Genomic DNA, 6,792 nt, shown 5'->3' with positions numbered 1-6,792 from the left:
CAAAATGACACTAGGATGGTGAGTGAGTTAGTTGACCAACTTGATTGTGTGATTGATTATATGCGTAATGTAATAGGTACGTTACATTGAAGGTTGCAAGCTTGATCTCTCATTCACCGAAGGCGTTAAGGTGAGTGGAATAATTATATATATGCGTATATAGTGTATTTGTTTGTGGGCTTGTGGTTAGTGTTCTCCGGGCGTGTGGATTCACTACTCTTTTGTGCGATGGAGACCACATGTACGTGAAGGGTGGTTCGGTAAGTGCGGACGTCCACCAAGGGGGTTAGTGTACACTAACGGTCACTGTGCGAGTACCAACGGTCATTGTGCGAGTGCTGTTCCCTTATGTGTATTATGGTTAACCATTGTTATGTGTGATAGTTTTAGCATATCGAATTGTGAACTATATGCTATTAGTAATGCTAGCTTATTGAGATTACGGATATCTAGTTTTGCATTGTGATTGCATAGTTGCTAAATTGCTAGCCCGTATACAGTATTGTGTAAGTGTTTGCAAGTAAGTAGATTATATATGTATATGTATAATTATTGCATTCACTAAGCGTTAGCTTACCCTCTCATTGTTTACCTTTTTAGGCTCCGACGTGGACAAGGGCAAAGGTATCCGTTTGGATTAATAGTGGCTCTCGGGGGTTTAGCTTTTGGAAGTTCGACCAAGATATGGGTAGTTTAACCCCAAACACCATGCTCTAGGTGTCATTTGGAAATTAAACTCTTATGGTCGAAACTTGTATTTTTGAACGAAATTCGTGAAATGGGTCGTTGTGGGCCCGGTGATGTAAAACTCGATTTTATTATGGAAAATTCTTAGTTTTACTTATTATAAAGTATTGTGATATTTCGTTTCATTTAAAAGTGTCAGGAAGCGAGTTTTCCGTTCGCGTAAGTTGGACTTCGGGGACAGCCCCTGGCAGTTCATTTGGACGTCGTCCAGATTGCTTGGACACCGTCCATCCCTTCACAACTGGACGCCGTCCCAGATGTTGGACTCCGTCCAGATACACTGTCCCACAAAATTTTTTTTGGGCCGTGTTTTCGATTGGATAATGGGTTGGGTCGTTACAGGGATTCGCCGGGATATCCTCTGGAAAATAAAAGCTAAGCTAGCTACTACTAAAAACTAACTAAAAATCTTAAAAATATAAAGTGAAATACAAATTGAGTGTGTCTTGAAATGGATGGAAAGAGCCCTTTAAATAGACTTGAATTTTGTTAGCAAATGGCTGGAAGGCCATTTGGTAGGCCGTTTGGCAAGCCATTTGGCAGGCTGTTTTGCTTGCCTGGTCTGCTGATTTCACTGGATCGTAACTTGATTTTTTTGTCTTTCACCGTTTTCACTCTAGAATCTTCGTTTTAGCTCCGTTTTACTTGATTCATTTTGCATTGCCTTCGTAATTACTTAATCTACAAAATCAACCAACAAAGCGATAATTTTGCTGAGAAAACTTAAAACTTTATTGATTTAGTGCCTAATATCGGGAGTAAAAACGTGACTTTTTGGCCAATATCAAATACCCCACACTTAGCTTTGCTTGTCCTCAAGCAAAAAGTGGGAATATAAAGTTCTTTCTAATAGATTCTTCCTTGCCCACCCATGGATCCTTTTATTATGAATTTATCAGAAGTCGTCACATCTTTCGAAAGTATTAGAAAAATTTTCGAACTTCGATGATTTTGGTCGCTAGATTTCAATCGCGTCTATAGTGAAAAAGGCGTACTTTCCAACTCTCAAATGTAGAGTGTACATGACCAGGCTCCTCACTAGCGGATCACTCATATCACTCAAGTTTTTAGGGTGCCCTAATCTAATTGTATTGTCTCTCAGAAGCCAGTCGTGCAACGGTTCTCATCATAGGCATGGTAAAGCATCGATATCTCCACCGGTTAAGTAAGGACGACACTGATCTTCTTCCTAGGCATTATTTCAAGAGAAATACGGGTTGTAGGGTTGGTTGAGAAATTATAGAATGGTGAAAAGTATCCATATCTTCTTGATTCAAAGAGAGAATTGATAAATTTCGATTCATCAGAGTACCATTTTGGATAGAGAATGGCTTGGATTCCGTAAAAAGTTTCTTCGGAAGATGCGGATTTTGCTAAGACTAAGTCTAGACTTTTTCTGTGGCTCTTCTGGCAATTCTTCTTTGGGCAACGTCTCGGGTTTTTTTTCTTGCATTTATTCTAGAGACTTTGCTCTTTCATAACCATTTTTTTTTTTTGCATACCCTTTCTTCATAACTTTTGTTATTTGTTCCTGGTGCCCAGAGAGGAAGTGATAATTCATTGAAAATAGGTTTTTGATCTATCAAAAACAATCAGGGGGTTCGGAATCTTTTAACAAGTGCTTTTGAAGCGAATTTGATCGATCTATCTCTTCATTAATCTCTGGATCTTTTGATAAGCGGAAAGGAAATGAAGATGAATGGGTAGTGTATTTCTGAGGGTGAATTTGGGGTGAATATTTCTGATTCATCAATTCTTTAAGTGAGTTGGTCGGTTTAAATTGTGTGGAGTGGAAACGAAAACGAATGGCTTTTTGTCTTCTCTATTCAGAATGATTTCGGAAGGAGTATCACACATGCACCACGTATGACGCTTACTAATCATTGGCCTTGAAATGTATGTCAAAACCAAGTTCTAACTTGAACCGTACACTGGCATGCTCATCAATTGAATTGACAAAGTACTGTAGATTTGATGGGTCATACAGATACTTTGGGTCCAAGAGTCCTCATTTTTGGGAGTAGGAGTCGGGCTTGGTCATGCGTAGCCTTTTACATATTTACTTGAAAGAAATCTTTTGACACCAATCATAAGTTTTAGCTTAATCGTTCCGTTCTAGTGAATGTTCCGCAAAACTGATTTCTAGCAATTTTATAGAAACTTTTGGGAAAAATAAAGTAAGAATTTCCGAAATTACATAATATTCATTGCTAATTACTTTTTAGACAAAAGAATTTTTCAAAACTTGTCGTTTTTACAATTACTTATCCTTAAACCTTTAACCAATACCTCACACTTAGAAGACATTATCCCTAATGTTCTCTGAAAAAGAATATTTTAATACTTTATAAATTAAGGACAGTGTCTTCTAAAATTTCTAAGTTGGTTGTGGGGATGACCCCACACTTAGAAGTTTTTAGTGCGTAATAATTGAAAGAGGTTTGAGGAAGGATTACTTCCCTATGGTCAGGATACTTTCCTAGTGTTGGGCCTTTCTACGGTCAGTCTCTTAATTTCTGGAAAGAACTAGTCTCTTTTGATAATATTTCTGCATGAAGAACAAAAAGAGAAAAGCAGCATTTCCACTTTATATAACTTTTTGTACAATGCTTAAAAAAGATAAAACTAAACGGAAATAAATAAAGTAGTCTACGGAATACTATCCTGGCGATCGTGTCGAGCGGTGTCTGCGAATTATCCATTGGGTCCAAAGAGATCATCGTCATCCTCAAGTCTCAGAAAATACTCAAGCGGCTGTCCTGCATCCAACTCAGGGCCGAAAAGTGTATCTAGACAAAGGTCCGATGGCAATTCTAGGTGTGATAGGCTCGGGAAAGGCTCCTCATCAGGGATGTTCCCGGTAATCTCAAAAACCTGGGCAGTGGGTGGCTCAACTGATATGGGGACTGTGACTAAGTGGCAGCCCTCAGGTAGCTCTCGAACATGGACTGTCTCAATGATTGGAGTAGGTGAAATAGCTAAGATAGGCGACGTGATGGGAGCAGGAGTAGCATGTGATGGGATGTCGGCTGAAGCTACTTAGTGAACTGAGACCGGTATGGAACGCCTGAGAGTAGCTTGTCGTGTTGGCTGAACACGGTGCACTAGTCTGAATGATGAAGGGCCTAGAGTACCACGTGGCATCCCTTCGCGCTGAAGGTATGCTCTGAGAGCTCGATAGAGTCTCTGCTGGTCTCTGTGTAATGCTCATGTAACATATTGGTTGTATAATTGAAAGGTAACTATACCTTGGAGGTTATCCTCAGTAAAGTACTAGGTTTATTAGTGAGTTAAGCTCTAATCCAAACCCTCGTTATCAGCTTAGTTAACTGAATAACAACGTACCGTGTTGATTGAACACTGATCACAAACGGAAGGAGTCTGTCGGTTTAAGTTGGCAAAACCGTAAATGAAAACTAACAACCATTTCATCATACTAATGAGATCATATCAATCCAAACATTATACAACATTACAGTTGATATACTAAAAGTAAAGCAGATAGAAACCTAATAGATACCAAGACAGTGGATATGACTTAGTCCTAGGACAACAATCAAACAAGAACATGCAATAGGTCTGGGTCATACAGTAAAGGCACTAACTAGATCTTAACAGCTCCTAATAGGTCTCTTTGGAACAGTCAATAGGCATACTAGGTCATTCATGTCTCAATTCCTAAGTTCCGTGTCCTAAAAGCGCATTAGATGCCTCTCGTGAACTCTAGCCATACCGAGTTCATAGAATCTTCAGGTACAGTATAACCAGGGATCTCAATCCTATGAAGTAGCTTAGTTCATATAGGTGGACAAGTCCTGATCACAACCTAGGTTGGTCAATCCTTAAGATGCTAGCATACAAATCTATCAAACTCACAAGTTCAGTATTACGACAGTAACCGTACTAAATTAACATAATTACGCTAACCCAAACTGCTATCATGGCAACATACAGATTAGTTAAGCTATCATGGCAATATCGGAACGCATTATTATACATAAAAGGTAAGAATACATGTTTAATACAAAAGACAAGCGTTTCGGATAAAAACCTGAAAAGGATGAAGAAATCTGCCTGAGATCGAAGGGACTCGCCGGGATATCCTCCGAAAAATAAAAGCTAACCTAGCTACTACTAAAAACTTACTAAAATTCTTGAAAATATAAAGTGAAATACAAATTGAGTGTGTCTTGAAATGGACAGAAAGAACCCTTTAAATAGACTTGAATTTTGCCCCAGGAAACGGCTGGCAGGCCGTTTGGCAAGACGTTTGATGTGCCCGTTTGGTCAGATCAGCAGTTTGTTGAGCCCGTTTGCTTGACCCATTTGGCAAGCGGTTTGGCATAGAGGCAAGCCGTTTGGAAGGCCGTTTGGATTGCCTGGTCTGATGATTTCACTAGATCGTAACTTGATTTCTTGTCTTTCACCGTTTTCGCTTTAGAATCTTCGTTTTAGCTCCGTTTTACTTGATTCTTTTTGCATTACCTTCGTAATTACTTAATCTACAAAATCAACCGACAAAGCGATAATTTTGCTGACAAAGCTTAAAACTTTATTGATTTAGGGCCTAATATCGGGAGTAAAAACGTGGCTTTTTGGCCGATATCAAGCCCTTTTATATTTAAACAATCTTTTTCCACCAGATATGTTAAATTATATAATAAGAAAGGAGAAACCTTTAAAATAAATGGTCATCATTTGAAAGTTTATTTTGAGAAAGACGCATTACTAGGAGGGGAAGTAATTTCCCTCACCACCATTAAAGCTTAAAATACATATTCAAAATGCTGTAGAGCTTGTAAATTATCTGTATATTCTGTTAAAATTTCAAAAATTTGAAAATTTTAAAAACTTAAAAGGAAGTCGCCGGCCTTGAGATTACAAAGCCGCCGGCCTGGCAAAAGCAGAAAAAGCTGCACACTGTCATTTCATAAATGCTTTTTGACCAACAAAGCTGCCAGCTTGGCTAACGAAGCCGCCGGCTTGCACTGCAGACGGTTTTTAAACCCTAAACCGCCTCACTCTTTCATTTTTACACACATAACACACCAAAAACGCTCTCAAGACCCATATTTGCTTTTTTCTTCACCCACCTTCTAATATGAGTAAGTTTTGATTTTTAATTTAACATTGTCAAAATCCTTTTATTTTCTGCAAAACAGCCAAACTCCATCTGCCATGACATGAAGCCGTCGGCATCATCTTCAAGCCGGCCTCCTTCTTTTTCCTTTTGAATTTATGCTGTTTGTTAGTTTGCTTAGGAATTGCTATGAATTGCTTAAAAATCGTTGTTATAATAGTTATTGATAAAATTGTAATGATAAGCCCTAAAAACCTAAATATTCTGAAAATGCATATAAAGCCGCCGGCATTATAATAAAGCCGCCGGCATCGTGTTAATTAAAAATTCAAACCGAAAATATTGCTGTTTGAACAGGTTTTTGGAAAAATTTGAAATATCTTTTGCTGATTATGAAGCCGCAGGCCTGGGCTATTGAAGCCGCCGACTTCGTTATGAATTTTTATTGCTAATGTTTATTTGAATTGTGATCAACAGAGAGTTAGAAACAGGGAGGAACCTGAGGAGGTCGAAATTAGAATCGACTGGGCCTCTTTGCACGAATGGCATCATCAACTTACGGCTAGGCCTGGTCTCAGGATGTTACAGCCGGTTTGTTCACGTACAAGAATATAAGCAACAGGTACACATAGCTGGAAGTGCAAGGTGTCAAACCGGTTCTTTGAAGGCCAGTTTCCCTTGAAATGTGTCAAACTGGCTTTACGATGGCTGGTTATACTTATTTCGTAAAAATCATTTTAAAAAATACGTTGACTATAAACTTGATGCAAATTGATGCTATTTAGTAAAAAAGGAAAAACATACATATTAAGTTTGTGTTATCTATTTAGCTACCTTCTTGTAACCAATACATCATGTTTTGTTATAAACGTTATTCAAAAGTTATACCATATACTTAAGTCGGTTCCCTTCTCGACGGGTTAGATTAGGAGAAAAATTCAAGCAATTTCCTACCTGGATCCAAG

Source organism: Rutidosis leptorrhynchoides, chromosome 1 (genome assembly GCF_046630445.1).
Source record: "Rutidosis leptorrhynchoides isolate AG116_Rl617_1_P2 chromosome 1, CSIRO_AGI_Rlap_v1, whole genome shotgun sequence".
NCBI lineage: Eukaryota > Viridiplantae > Streptophyta > Magnoliopsida > Asterales > Asteraceae > Rutidosis > Rutidosis leptorrhynchoides.
The sequence above is the reverse complement of the archived record's forward strand: the minus strand, read 5'-3'. Positions refer to the sequence as shown.